Source organism: Ailuropoda melanoleuca, chromosome 7, assembly GCF_002007445.2.
Source record: "Ailuropoda melanoleuca isolate Jingjing chromosome 7, ASM200744v2, whole genome shotgun sequence".
Taxonomy (NCBI): domain Eukaryota; kingdom Metazoa; phylum Chordata; class Mammalia; order Carnivora; family Ursidae; genus Ailuropoda; species Ailuropoda melanoleuca.
This window is the reverse complement of record NC_048224.1, coordinates 39,880,178-39,895,524: the sequence shown is the minus strand read 5'-3', so window position 1 is coordinate 39,895,524 and position 15,347 is coordinate 39,880,178. Positions and strand designations below refer to the sequence as shown.

At 37.6% G+C, this 15,347-nt stretch overlaps 1 protein-coding gene across 5 annotated transcripts in view; it reads right to left on the bottom strand.

The window, feature by feature from the left end:
• HSDL2 (hydroxysteroid dehydrogenase like 2) overlaps positions 1–15,347 on the bottom strand; it is a 75,375-nt gene that overhangs the window by 59,042 nt on the left and 986 nt on the right. The window lies entirely within an intron of this gene.

The following is a 15,347-nucleotide window of genomic DNA, read 5'->3' as shown; positions in this document are numbered from 1 at the left end:
AATTATTCACCTACTCTCAAGTGTGTGTGTGTGTGTGTGTGTGTGTGTGTGTGGTGCAGAGAAAGGGTATGCTAAAACAAATGTGGGAAAATGTTAAAAATTGGTGATTTGGAGTTAACATGTTTATGTCTTGTTTTAAGTGAAAGAAAATGCTTATAGCTGAGACTATCCATTGCCTGCCCATGCTTTTCAACTCCTTGTCCTTGCTAATTTTGTTAGTCCATGCTTCAGAAAAGTTTAGAATACAGTTTAGAATAAAATCCTGATTAGTCTAGGTCAGTGGTTCTTAAAACTTTGATGTGCACCAGAATCAAATGAAGAGCTTTGTAAAACACAGATTAATGAGCCTGAGCTCCAGAGTTTCTGATTAACTAGGTCTCAGATGGTGGAGCGGAAGAATTTGTAGTTGTAACAAGTTTCCAGATAAGGCTAATGCTGTTCGTTGGGGGCACCAAAAGGTGTAGGCTAGTAGTTCTCAACCTCGTTTGCAAACTGGAATCACTTGGGGATCTTTAAAAAATTCTGATGTCTGAGTCTTACTGCCAGAGATTCTGATTAAGTTGGTATGGAGTACACATAGGTGGTATTTTTTAAAAGCCCCTCAAGTGGTTCTAACATGCAGCCAAGATTAAGAATCACCGACCTTAGTCAGTGTTAGCCCATTCCCCTCAGCCATGCCTTGTTTAGAAGTGGACATGTCACCTAGTTCTGGCAAATGTGAGGTCTGCTGGGAAAGGTTTTCTTATTTTAAGAAAGAGACCACAAGGGGGCGCCTGGGTGGCGCAGTCGTTAAGCGTCTGCCTTCGGCTCAGGGCGTGATCCTGGCGTTCTGGGATCGAGTCCCCACATTGGGCTCCTCGGCTGGGAGCCTGCTTCTTCCTCTCCCTCTCCCCTGCTGTGTTCCCTCTCTCGCTGGCTGTCTCTCTGTCACATAAATAAAAAAAATCTTTAAAAAAAAAAAAAAAAAGAGACCACAGAGGCGCCTGGGTGGTTCACTCTGTTGAGTGTCCAACTCTTGATCTTGGCTCAGGTCATGATCTCAGTCAGTGCCATGAGATCAAGCCCTGTGTCAGGCTCTGTCCCCAGTGGGGAGTCTGCTTGCAATTCTCTCTCTCCCTCTGCTCCTCCCCCACTCATATGCACATGCTCTCTCTCTCTAAAATAAATAAATCTTTAAAAAGAAAGAGACCACAGAATAGGTTGCCTCTTTTCTTCTAGATGTTATACTGGATGTGTTGCTTGCAACAGCTGCATCCACGTTACATCATAGGGGGTTTGGGTCTTCCCCTTTCCTGCGACTTCTTCAAAGGTGAGCTTTCTCCTGTAACATTCATGAAAGAAAGGTTAGGGCTGGGAGGCTGTTGTCTCAGTACCTTCCTGAGTTTTCCACCTAGCCTTCTCATACTCCCAACTGCCCCAAGGTGCCCTGTGAGTTTTCCTCACTTTGCAGCTGCCATCTCTTAGAATTCCAAAAACCGTTCCCTCAGTAACAACTGCTCGCTTGCATGAGCGCAAATCATGAGTGGAATGGGTATGTAGGAGTGTGGATCATGCCTTATTTCACTTTTCTGCTTGTTGGTTTACTTACTATACCATCTGCACACAACTCTTAGCTAAAGAGTTGAGGCTTACATGAGGGAATTACATATATATATGTATATGTATACACACACATTATATGCTTATATATTATAGCATATGTTATATGCTATGTAACATAATTGTTATATAATTACATATATGTTATATGCGTATATAATTACATACATATATGTTATATGTATAAAACAATTAACTTTATACTCTATGGGACAACCGCTGTGTCAGAGACTGATATTTGCCTACCTATAATGCATTCTCCGCTTCTTTTTACTGACAGTGTCTATTATTGGAGGTGTCAATATGCCCAGAGAAAAGCCTGCATCTCTTAGCCTTCCCTGTAACTAGGAGTGGCCATGTTACCAAATTATGGCTTATGAGACATAAGTGGAAGATATTGCAGTGGGCTTCTGGGAAGGCCTCTTCAAAGAGCTTCCAGCCATTTTGTGATCTTAAGAATGAAAATCATAGGCTCATGTAAAAAAAAAAAAAAATGGAGACCAGATCTCTGATGAACATGGAATGTCATAACAGCCCTGAGACTACTACTTCTAGACTTCTTTCACAGGAGAAATTAATCTTTATCTAGTTTAAGAGACTGTAATTATTTTTTTGTTTCCTGTTATGTGCATCTGGACCTAACTCTTAAATGATACCCTATCTCAAGGCGAAAGTATCAAAAGATATAAACCATTACAGGGGCTTCCCTCTTGAGCATACCCAAATCCCTAGCTTTGTTTCTTGTCTTCATATCTGCTTTTCTCCCTAAGAGTATCAATATTGTTCAAATTTTCTTCTTCGAAATTGCTTTTGGGACAACTGGGTGGCTTAGTCGGTTAAGTGTTTGACTCTTGATCTCAGCTCAGGTCTTGATCTCAAGGTCGTGAGTTCTTAAAAATAAAAATTGCTTTTAGTATGTCCATCCCCTTTTAGGAGATCCCATGCCCCACTCATAGGAGTTGGTCTTATATCAGGATCCATCCTCCTTTCTCAGGTCATATATCTTCCCAAGCCTGAATTTTTCATTCTATTTAAAATATGACTTAAGCAAGAGAGTCTGGGTTGGGTGTGGGTATTCCAAGTCCAGTTTCCTTGAGATATTTCCACCTAATTCTTCCTGATGTCTAACAAATAACTATGCTGTCAAACACACCCACATCTCACAAAGTCAGGTATTAATTCTGTGGCACAATACTCTACCATTAGTATATGTAGTCTTCGCAAGGTGAGAGAGAAACTTACTTGACTCTTCTATAATCAACATGGCTTCATCCCTGCTTACTATAAAGCTAGCATTTCATTTTGCAGAATAATGTCAATTCTTTATCTTCTAGCTTTCAAACTGTGTCTAAAAATTATAAAAAACAAATTAAAAAAAAACAAAATTAGCTTAAGAATCAGGCCCGTAATTGAGCCAACTATCTCTTAATGGGCACTACTTTAAAACACAAAGATCAAGCTTTGGAATTACCAAATGTGTTAACTCTGTGCCAAATTAAATTCTTGTTGGTATCATCCTACTACCTCCCTCTACTAAATTAAATTCTTGATTAGGATCTCACACTCCCACTTTTCCAGAAGAGAAGCTATATGAGGACTTATTATCCTCTGATAGAAGTAATCCTCCACCTCTGTGGACGGGGGAGGGGATGGGGAGATTTGTTTTTCTAGTTACCTAAATAGCATATCTTCATAGAGAAGTGTTCCAGATTGTTCTTTTGTTTTGTTTTTCTGCTATTGACCTTTTGCTTGTTTGCCTGTTCAAGGTTGAACATTTGCCTGGTGCACCCTGTGGGATTATCTGCAGTTGAACATTTTTTAGAAACATATTGGGGAGGGAGAACAACAGCTCTATTCAGTTGTCTGGCATCCCAGGAACCTTTCCACTGACCTTATAGACTATGATCTGCTTTTTTGCACAGGCTAATATTTCAAGAAAAGTCAAATGAGGAAAAAGAAAATATACTCTAAACAATCTATCTGGCTCCTTATTAAACAGTTATGTCAAAAAATTTATAGAGAGGGTTTGAATTAGTGGCCAAAGGGCCTGTTCTAGTTGCAAACTAAAATTTATAATTTCTATTGGTGGTATGTTCTCAGATGCCTAAGAAGGGACTATCTTGTCCCATATAAGAACTTTTACAATATTATAGGCGTCTGTAATATGTATCAACTTTACATATCTATAGACAAATGGAATATGAAGGCAGGAAAAGCAAATCAACTCAGTATAGTACACTAACTTCATATCAGGGAGGAAGAGCTGTAAGTAACATGTTAAATGGAAAAGAAGAAAAAAAGGGAGTTGCCCCTTTTCCTCTTCTACCCTACTCACTGCTATTTCTTTCTACCTCCCACCTTCTTTGAAAATGCTGAGATGAATCACATGTGAGTTAACCAGTCAGGGACAGATAAAGTAAGGGACAATCATGTTAAGGACTGGTGAAAGGAAGAATGGAAATACTTTAATGAAAGTCATTAATGGTTACGTAAATTCCAGGGAAGAGGGAAGTCTAGGAAAGTGAACAGAAATGAACCAAAACCAGAGAAGAAAATTTCAAGTATAATGAAACCAAGGAACTGCCATTATCCTAACACAGACTATGAAGAATACCTTCCAAATTTGTACCCAAATTAAGGAAACCAGTGATACTTGGTAAGTATTTCCTCTAAATAGCAACTCAGTGCCATGTTTAGAAAGTAAATGAGATAGTTATAAAGGTCCATCAGTAATCTGAAATTTGGAGAAATAAGCACTAGGGACATGGGTGGACCATGGAAAAATTAAGGCCACCTTGGCATCCATTCTCACATGGTAAGGAAGTTAGAACTGAAGAAGAGACAATGTAACACACATTTTGGGGATTTTCGGATTTTCCAGAACTCAGTTTCCTGACTTATAACTGAAACTGGGAAGTGAGGGGCAGCTTAAAGGTTAACAGTGACCCGCAAGACAGATCTGCAACTGTTGATCCAAGTAAACTGAGCAGAGTAGATAAACAGACTGTAAGATAAAAACCCTATAACATTCTAGAGTGAAACTCTCAAACTAAAAAAAAATCAATCTTAGTACCAGTAGAAATGAGAACACCTAGAAATCAGATTTGACTTCTTTCTTTCTCTTCTTTTTTCTCTTTTCTTTTTTTAAGATTTTAAGTTATCTCTATACCCAATATGGCAGTTCAAACTTACAAACCCAAGATCAAGAGTTGCATGCTCTTCTGACTGAGCCAGCCAGGTGCCCCTTAGATTTGATTTCTAATACTCCACTCCAATAAAAAGAATCAGTGTTCCTTGGAGAAATGACCAATTCTAGAACTAGAGCAGAAAATATACAAGATGAGCCTGGAGCATCTTGTAGTGGCAGAAAGTTAGGAAGTGCTGAAAAACCAAAACCAAAACCAAAAGACTCACATTGAAGGAGGTATGTCAAAGGAGCATAGAAGTCAACTGAAAGACCTCCCAATGGCCAAAGCTGGAACAATTTGGGCAACAAAATAAAGTGGTAGTAACCAAAATATAAAATAAATATTTAGTCCATACTGATATAATTATATGATTGAATAAATAAATAAATAAATGGGAAGAAATAACAAATTCCCTGTGTAGAAGAATTCCAAATAGTTTATGTAAATACTGCCCCCTTAAGAAGGTGGAGAATAACTCCCCATTCCTTAAGTATGGGCTGTATACAGTGACATCTCCCAAAGAGTACAGTAGGAAAAGGGGGAAAGATGACTTTACAATGAAAAAAGCTGACAAACATGATCTCAGTTAGGTGATCAAAGTCAACATCAACTGTGATAAGTCATGTTGATAATATATGCCCTTTTAAAAAAGATTTTACTTTATTTTTTTTAAAGATTTATTTGAAAGAGAGATAGTGCAGAGAGGGAGAGAAAGGGAGACAATCCCAAACAACTCTGAGCAGAGCATGGAGCCTGACATGGGGCTCAATGCTAAAACCCTGAGATCATGACCTGAGCTGAAACCAAGAGTTGGATGGTTAACCAACTGAGCCACGCAGGCACCCCCTAAAGATTCTATTTTTAAGTAATCTCTACACCCAATGTGGGGCTTGAACTTAGAACCCTGAGATCAGAGTCACATGCTCCACTGACTGAGCCAACTAGGTGCCCCAATAATACGTACCTTTGGTATGGCATGATGAAAATGGCACTTTATCTCTGTGGTCTCTTTCAAAAACCTAGAGCCCTAGTCTAACCATGAAAAACAACAACAACAACAAAAAAAAAAACCCCACAAAAACACCAGACAAATCCCTGCTGAAGGACATTGCACAAAATACCTGAGCAATACTCCTCAAAACTATCAAGGTCATTAAAAACAAGGAAAGTCTGAGAAACTGTCACAGCCAAGAAGATCCTTAGGGAACATGATGATTAAATTTAATGTGGTGTCTTGGATCAAATCCTGAAGCAGAAGAACAACATTAGGTAAAAACCAAGGAAATCTTAATTAAAGTACGGTCTTTAGTTAATAACAATGTATCAGTATTGGTTAATTGTGGCTAATCTACCCTACTATGTAAGACGTTAATGACAGCAAAAACTAGGTGTAAGACATGTAAGAACTATGTTCACAATTTTTCTGTAAATCTCAAACCGCTCTAAAAAATAAAGTTTACTGAAAAAGTTTTAAAATCTTAGGGGCTCCTGGGTAGCTCAGTCAGTTAAGCAACTGCCTTCAGTTCAGGTCATGATCCTGGGGTCCTGGAATCAAGCACCAGGTGTGGCTCCCTGCTTAGCGGGGACACTGCTTCTTCCTCTGTCCCTCCCCCCCGCCCGTGTGTGTGTGTATGTGTGTGTGTGTATACATACAGGTTTCATTTACATAACATACAATGTATGTTTAGGCATGTTTCCTTAAGGTATATGTGCCACCTTTAGGCCTGCCTCTACACAGGTGACAAGTCTCCCCTATCTAAATAATCATTCTAACCCTAATTAAAAGGAACCCATTTTCTCTTGCTTGGGGAGTCTCAGCTTTGCACGTTATTCCCTGTGATTTCCTTATTTGCTGCAATTAAAGTTTCCTTTGTGCGACAACTGCACCTGGTGTCGTTTCTATCTGTGACTTACCAAGGAATGAACTCATGTTAGTTCGGTTAAGATACCTGCAAACCAGTAAGTAAACAATAGTCAAACAGGAAAAAAATGGGTCTGTTATAAGAGAATTGTCTCTAAGATTGTTTCTATAAAAATTAATATATTCAAAATAAGGCATATTCTAAATTTCAAAGTATCTAAATTTCAAAGAGGAAGAAAGGTTTCTTTATGCATGGGCCCAAAGAAATAGTTCATATAGAAGACTGGCTTGGGGGTGCCTGGCTGGCTTGGTCAGTGGAGCATGCGACTCTTGATCTCGGGGTTGCAAGTTTGAGTCCCAGGCTGGATGTAGAGATTACTTTAAAATAAAATCTTAAAAAACAAAAAAAACACACAAAAAAACAAAACTTTAGAAAGAAAAGACTGACTTGAACCTTTTCCATCATAGTTTTAAATGCTAGAAGAGAGTAGGGCTATAGCATACAGTAGGGTTTTCTGGGAGAGGACAGTGACTCAACAGTTCTTCACTAAAGTTTTAATGTAGAAAAGTAATAGATTCATAAGGGCTCAGGAAACAGATAATTCATGATGCCTTCTAAAAAGATTGTTGAAGATATAATTCTGCTAATGGAAAGATTAATTTAAACTATCAATGAACATTAATGCACTTAGATGTGAATATACAGTTTAATGTGACAGTTATAATTCTTAACAGAAAATTTACATAATGTGAAAATGATAATACTCTGACAAAACTGACTATAACAAAGAGAGTCATGAGAGTTAGTGTGAGGGCTAATTTGTTCATTTCTCAGAGTGGAGTCAATAAATAACATTTTTGCTTCTGAGGCTGATGATTTAAGTATATTATTTAAAGTTTAAAGATAACCACTAGTGGAATTAAAACTAGATCTTCTAATTTACCAGAGGAAGTTGCCGTAATTCTGATACTAAAACTGTATAGGCCACAAAACCTCTAGAGCAATTTCATTTATTGAGAAATTAAAACTGTAATAAAAGTATTAACAAACGTACTAATGTATTTAAAAATACATACCTTGACAAAATACATTTTATTCTGTGAATGCGAGAATGTATTGACATGAGAAAATAGATGACAATTTTCTACATTAAAAGAAAAAAGGAGGGGGCACCTGTGTGGCTCAGTTGGTTAAGTGTCCAACTCTTGATTTTGGCTCAGGTTATGATGTCAGGGTTATGAGATCAAGCCCTGCATCAGGCTCTGCGCTCAGCAGGAAGTTTGCTTGAGATCCTCTCTCTCTCACTCCCTCTGTTCCTCCTCTCTCTCTCTCTCAAATAATAAATAAATCTTTAAAAAAGATAAATAAAAGAATAATTAGAAGCTATATGATAATCTTACCATCATATACTAGCCATCAAGATCTACTTGATACATTAAATTGAATATCTACCTGATGGAATTTTTATAAAGCTGGAAGTCGAAGAACACTTTCTTTTGGTGCTAGTATGCCTTTTACACCAACACGTGGTAAAATTTTTACCAAAAGAGAGGTAGGCCTTTGACCAAGAGCTAAATAATAGTAACTAGCTAGAATTTAAAAACATTTTCTGTTTTCATCGTATCTCTTTTTATTTATGATGGACTCGTATGGCAAGTGATATTGGTTTTCCATTTATGAGTGATATAAAAGTTCCTTTTAAAAAATTAAGTAAAAAAAAGTGAGGTGATTTAAAGAAAAATGTTAAGTAAACAAAAGTAAAGATGGTTCATGGATAGAGAAAGAATCATTGAACTGGTATTAGAACGACTGAAGTTTGAGAAACTGCTCCAGGCAAATGTTTCTTAAATGGGCCTCTGAATACATTCATGGACGTCTGAGGGTTTTCTGCAAGAATGTTTCAATTTTTCACATTTGTTGTTTATAAACCTAAAATGTTAGGTAATTACACACTAGATTATGTGGACAATTATCTTACAATAAAGTACTGTCGGGTAAACTTAGTGTCTACATTTGTATTTACATTTGCTTCCTCATCTATTAATGTTGGGCTATTGAGAAAAGAAAGAGAGGCTTGGTATGTAAGTGATGAATCTGATTCAGATAGAGGACAAATGATATTATGGCATGTTAAAAAATGAAGGCATATAAAAAGCTATATGATAACAATTGAGTCATTGTCACACAGCTCACCATAGTGAAGTTATATCCATGTAAGTATTCAGCTAATATACAAGGGTTTGGCCTTACTGGCTGTTTAAGGACATCTGTTTGAATGGGTGGTGCCCATTTAGTACCAGTTACTAAATATTCTGAGTATCACCTGTATCAGAAAACAAGTGAAAGAAAACTTCATAGACACTTAGCTTGGGTTGCTCACGAGAAAAAGGAAAAAAGAAGCAAGAATATAAAGAGGAGACGAGGGGCACCTGGGTGGCTCAGTCATTAAGCGTCTGCCTTCAGCTCAGGGCGTGATCCTGGCGTTCTGGGATCGAGCCCCGCATCAGGCTCCTCCACTGGGGGCCTGCTTCTTCCTCTCCCACTCCCCCTGCTTGTGTTTGTTCCCTCTCTTGCTGGCTCTCTCTCTCAAATGAATAAATAAAATCTTTAAAAATAAATAAATAAAGAGGAGACAGGGGCAAAAATCTGTTATCAGTTCTCAAGAAACGGATAGCCTAAGGGTAAGTCTGAAGACATATATTCTGTGAGCTCAGGTTAGAAGAAAGAAGTTACTCGGAATATTTTACCTATATGTGTTTGGCAAGAAATACATGCTTTAGGCTAAGGGGTCCAATGCTTGGCGCAGGGATTGCAGAAAAATCTCAACCCTTTACATCAATGATTCTCAAAGTTTGCTTCTTAGACTATCAACAGCATCAGCATCACATGGGAATCTGCTAAAAATGCAAATTTTGGGGCCCCACCCCTAAACCAGAAACAATCAATTTCTGTTTAACAAGTCCTCCAAGTGATTCTGATGCACATCATAGTTTGAGAATTGGGGCACCTGGGTGGTTGAGTGGGTTGAGTGGCTGCTTTCAGCTCAGGTCATGATCCCGGGGTTCTAGGATCCAGTCCCGCATTTGGCTCCTTGCTCGGCAGGAAACCTGCTTGACTCTGCTCCTCTCCCTGCTTGGGCTCGCATGCTCTCTGTCAAACAAATAAATAAAATCTTAAAAAAAAAAAATCTTTAAAGTTTGAGAATTACTGATCTACACTGATAATTTTTAAATTATCAATGATTTAAAATTATCAGCAATTGGTAGTTGGGGGTCATTAAACTACTTCCATTTATTTGTATGTTTGAAATTTCCCACAGTAAAAGTTAAAAAACAAAACAACACTCAAATAGACAGCATATTCATATATTACTTGTAAAATAAGAAAATAAAACATTGAAATTAAAAAAATGGGATCCGTATATCTGAGAAATAGTAGACTAGTGCTTTTAAAATTGTGGTGAAGGACCATTTTTTAGAAAAATTTTCCAATCCTTTGTGGAGTAATACTTTTGTAAAACCATAATAAAAATAATTAAAAATTGAAATAAAAAACAAAGAATATTAATCTAATTTTTTAAATCATTAGATTCAACAGAAATAATATTTCTCTGTCAAATTGCTATGAGTTCGCAGACACTTTTTCTCATCCCATTCTTTTCTTGTTAGGGACTAGTCACAGTTTAGAGACCAGCACCATTTCACTGTTCACACTAAATGATAAAATGATAAATAAATGATTCTCAGGATACATTCTCCAGGAATTCTGTTGCTTTTTAAGTTCATAATAGTAATACAAAGTAATAATTATTAATAACTGCAAACAAACTGAACATTACCATATGCCAAACATCATTTTAGGTACTTGTTTTAATTTAAACCTTCCCAAAAAGCTTTAAGTACTATCATTATCCCTTCTTTACAGTTTAAGAAGCTGAAGCATAGGGAGGTTAAGTAACTTATCCCAGTTCACACTTCTATCAAGTGCTGATCTATAAACTGTTAAAAACTTAACACACAAGTCAGGGAATGGGAGTTTAGGTGTGGTGGTAATGCAAAGGAGGGAAGCCATGGGGCGGGGTTTGGGGATAGGTGACAGTAGTGTCTTTCACCCCCATACCTGGCGTTGTCTCTTGAAGAGGGACAGACTGACACATTCCAGAATGGGTGGGCTAGTCCTGTACTGGGTCTGTTCAATGTCTGATGATGTCTATCACAACAGGCAGCTCACTAATACTGATCTCAGAGTGATCCTGCACATCATTGAGATTCATTCTCATCTGACACAAACATGATGGCCAAGCCGGTGGTGCCAACGTGGCCTGCTCTGACCACATAATGGAGGCAGGTGTTGGAATCTTCAGGCAAGCCATCGTTAAAAGCAATGTTCATGAGCTTAATGTCAATGCCTCAGCCGAATGCGTTGGTCGCCACAAGAATTCATTACTGAAATCTTTAAACTGCTGGTACTGAGAAAGCTTCTCCTACTGGAGCATCCCACAGTGGATGGCAATGGCTGGGAAATTCTGCTCCATTAGGAGCTGGGCCAGTGCAATGCTACACAGACTTCATGAAGATTTAAGATTCTAAACGAGGCAATCAGGCTGTAGATCACATTCTTAACCATGACACACTACTGTTCATTTTATTACGTAGGCAGAGGTATTCTTCTACTTAACTCTAATAGTGTCCTTTTTCTAGTTCTTCGATAATTTAATTCAGTGCATGGAACTCTTTTTGTGAGAGTAGGGGTCTCAGCTTGAAAATAAACAGGAGCAAATATTCTTTTTTTTTTTTTTAAAGATTTATCTATCTACTTGACAGAGACAGCCAGCGAGAGAGGGAACACAAGAAGGGGGAGTGGGAGAGGAAGAAGCAGGCTTCCAGCGGAGGAGCCTGATGTGGGGCTCAATCCCACAACGCCAGGATCACGCCCTGAGCCAAAGGCAGACACTTAACGACTGCGCTACCCAGGCGCCCCAGGAGCAAATATTCTTAAGCATATTTGAAGAGGTGTGCCGACCTCTGTTTCCAAGAGATCTACTTCTAAGTGGGTCAAGGAATCTCCTAGGTTAAGAACCCACCTTCAGGGTAGAGAGTGGTGTGCACCAGTTTTAAGGACAAAATGCCAGTGTTAAGGGAATGATGATACTTGAAACACTGTAGTGATTATCATTCGGATGGCTCTCTAGCCTGGCTCCACAAACCCATGTCTAAATCCTAAAGGATTTTCTGTGAATAAAAATGGAAAGTGCTGTTTTATTAAAAACTTTGAGGGACAATGGGGATCTCAGTGATACAGTATGACAAAAAGGGGAAAGGAATTCTCCCCTTTTCAGAAAAGTGCTCTGGAAAATTCAGTGCTACTTTGACATGGGCTGGCAGGTCCTACTATAGGACAGTTATAGGTGACAGCACTTTCCATGCAAACATTGGAGTCCTCTGAACCAGGCATTGGTCATGTTAGGACCTTCACGTGAAGATGATTATGTCAGGGCCAGGCACAGGTTGAGGAAAATGGACATGACTTATAGTGGTGGAGAAGTCAGGAGGAGACACTTTCAAGCCTTCTCCTCATAGTTAGGAAGGACTTTATTACTTTTTTAAAGACTTTGAGAGACAGAGCATGCATGAGCAGGGGTAATGGCAGAGGGAGTGGAAAAAGCACAGGGAGCCCGACGTGGGACTCGATCCCAGGACCCGGAGATCATGACCTGAGCCGAAGGCAGATGCTTAACCGACTGAGCCACCCAGGCACCCCAGGAAGGACTTCAAAGTAAGGCTCACAATTCAACAGATCGGTCAGTCTGTCAGACTCAGTGTATGTAAGCTATTATAACCCAGTTTGACTACCAAGGTGATGTAGCCTGAAAAATATGAATTATACTCCCACACATTTTTCTTAAGCCTTTGAAGTTTGCTTTGCTTAACTACTGAATGAATAACAAGTGTTAAGGGAACATTCTACAAGATTTCTTTTATTTTGAAATAATTATAGAGTCATATTAAGTTTAAAGGCAGTACAAAGAGATCCTGTGTACTCTCACCCAGTTTCTTCCAATGGTAACATCTTATCTATAACAAAACCAGGAAATTGACATCAGTAACTTCCACAAATCTTATTCAGATTTTGCCAGTTTTAGATGCAGTTGTGTGTATCCAAAATTCTATGCAATTTTATCAGGTGTAGACTTGTATAACCAGTCCCATAATAAAGATACAAAACTGTTCTATCACCACAAACATCCCCTTGCTACTCTGTTATAGTCACATCCATCTTCTTGTCTTTCTATATTCTCCCACCCTGTTCCTAACCCCTGGCAAGCACTAATCTGTTCTCCATTTCTATAATTTTTTCATTTTGAGAATATTATACATGAATGGAATCATACAATATGTAACCTTTTAAGTTTAGCTTTTTTCCCTCAGTACAATTTCAGATGTTTCTATTTTAAGGAATACATGTTAATAATTTTTGTCTTTATCATGGGATAAAATATTAAAATGTCCACCTTCCAGATTCACCTCATAGCCGATCTTATTTCTGACCTATATTAGTATCTTTGTATCACATGTATGTCTTAAGAAGCCTTACCTATAAATGAATAGGGTAGTATCAGTTAAATGTTAATTATCACTACATTCTGGAATGCCTGAAAGCAAATGTTCCAAGGTTACATTTTGTCCAAACCATAATAGTGGGTGTGTGTGTAGGTCTCTTCTCAATGAAGGTGTTTCAGGGGAATTTCTTAGACAAATTAGAACAAAAACGCAAAGAAGTAAAATCTTAGAAAATTTATAAATTAAGTTATTGTAACTGCTTACTTTTCAAAAGAATAGATTTAGCAAAACAAGAACAGTTATTCTTCACCATCAAAAAGCAACTATACATAAAGTTCTCATGACAAGCTATTCCATCATTCTGGAAATGCAGAAACTTTTGTTAAGTTTATAGAAGGCCACGGTTTTTCCATGCCATACGGACAATGGGAATAGCTAGGATTCTAAAAGTGGTCCTAGAAGACCTAAATTCCATTCTGTCCACTGTTTTGAATCAGAGGGACTCACAAATGAAAAGTCTTTTGAACTTATGACCAAGAGGCAATGGAAACAGAAGGGTTTTATCTTGCTTTCTGTTGTGAGCTGTTTTCTTCTACCTAGGCTTCTTTGTAAAATGGGATGTTAAGTATTTAGGAAATGCCATACAGTTTTTTTCATTTTAGTCAGGTACAGTATCTTAGAGACTTTTCAGAGTTAGTAATATGGATAGTGAGTTTCAGATCGACTTCACATTTATTTTTTACTACTGAAATTTGTCAACTATCTTAAGGCATGGGGCCAAGAGAAAGACTACTTTTTGTTCTTTAAATAAAGAAAATGTAAATTAGTACAGCCTTTTTGGACTCATTTTGGCAATATTAATCAAACTTGAAAATGCTTATACCCTTTGTTCTGCAATTCTACTTCTAGGAATCTATTCCTCAGAAATAAACATGTGTGCAAAGATGCTCACACATACATGATGTTCTTTGCAATACTGTTATTTTGAATAATTAGAAACAATGTAAATTTGCACTATTTTGGAAAAGGTTAAATTACGGTATGTGAAATTATGATATACTATGCAGTATTAAAATGAATTAAGTTGCAACAACGTGGATGGAGCTAGAGTGTATTATGCTAAGCAAAATAAATCAGAGAAAGACAAGTAAATACCATATGATTTCACTCATATATGGAATTTAAAAAACAAACAGATGAACATATGGGAGGGGGAAAAACAGGGAGGGAAACAAACCATAAGAGACTCTTAAGGATGGAGAACAAATTGAGGGTTAATGGATAGAGGTGGGTGGGGGATGGGTCAGATGGAGAATGGGTATTAAGGAGGGCACTTGTTATGATGAGCACTGGGTTTTGTGTAAGTGATGAACCACTGAATTCTACTGCTGAAACCAATATTGCACTGTATATTAACTAGAATTTAAATAAAAATTTGAAAAGAAAAAAATGTACTTACAAAGAGAAAATGAAAGAAATGTAAAAAAACCGAATTAAGTAGATGAAAAGTACTGATACGAAAAAAAATCTCCGGAATTTTTAAGTAAAAAGAGTAAATAAAAAATGGAGAGGGTCTAGAAGCATGCTCACAGAACTGTTGGACTGGTTATCATGGGTAGGGAGTAGGTTGTGAAGAAATATAATCTTAAGTGTTTAATATTTCATACTATTTCAATTTTCCAAAAGGATCATGTACGTTTATGTTACTTGTGTAGCTAAAAAAAAAAAAATTAAGGAAATTTAATCGACAGACTATATCCCCAAAACAACAATATCAAGATTCCATAGAGGGCTTGCTCATATTTTTAACATTCATCTGGCAATGTGGGGTGGCAATGTTTACAACTGCAACTTAATACTTGGACTTAACATACAAAATATATTTCATCTTTTGGAAAGAGGGATTTAAGTTAGACACAGTTCTTTAAAAATAGGGTCCCCCCAGACCTGAGCTATCTGAAAACCGTTTTTGCCAATAAATAATAAAGCGATCGAGGAATCCATTCAACCATGAAGGCTGGAACAGGTTTTTCTTGGTTATCCCTGCAGAGCTTGGCACATAGTAAACATTCAATAAATAATGACTTGATGGATGAATCGACAGTTTAAGTCGTTTTAGTAGCGCCTACTTATTTAAA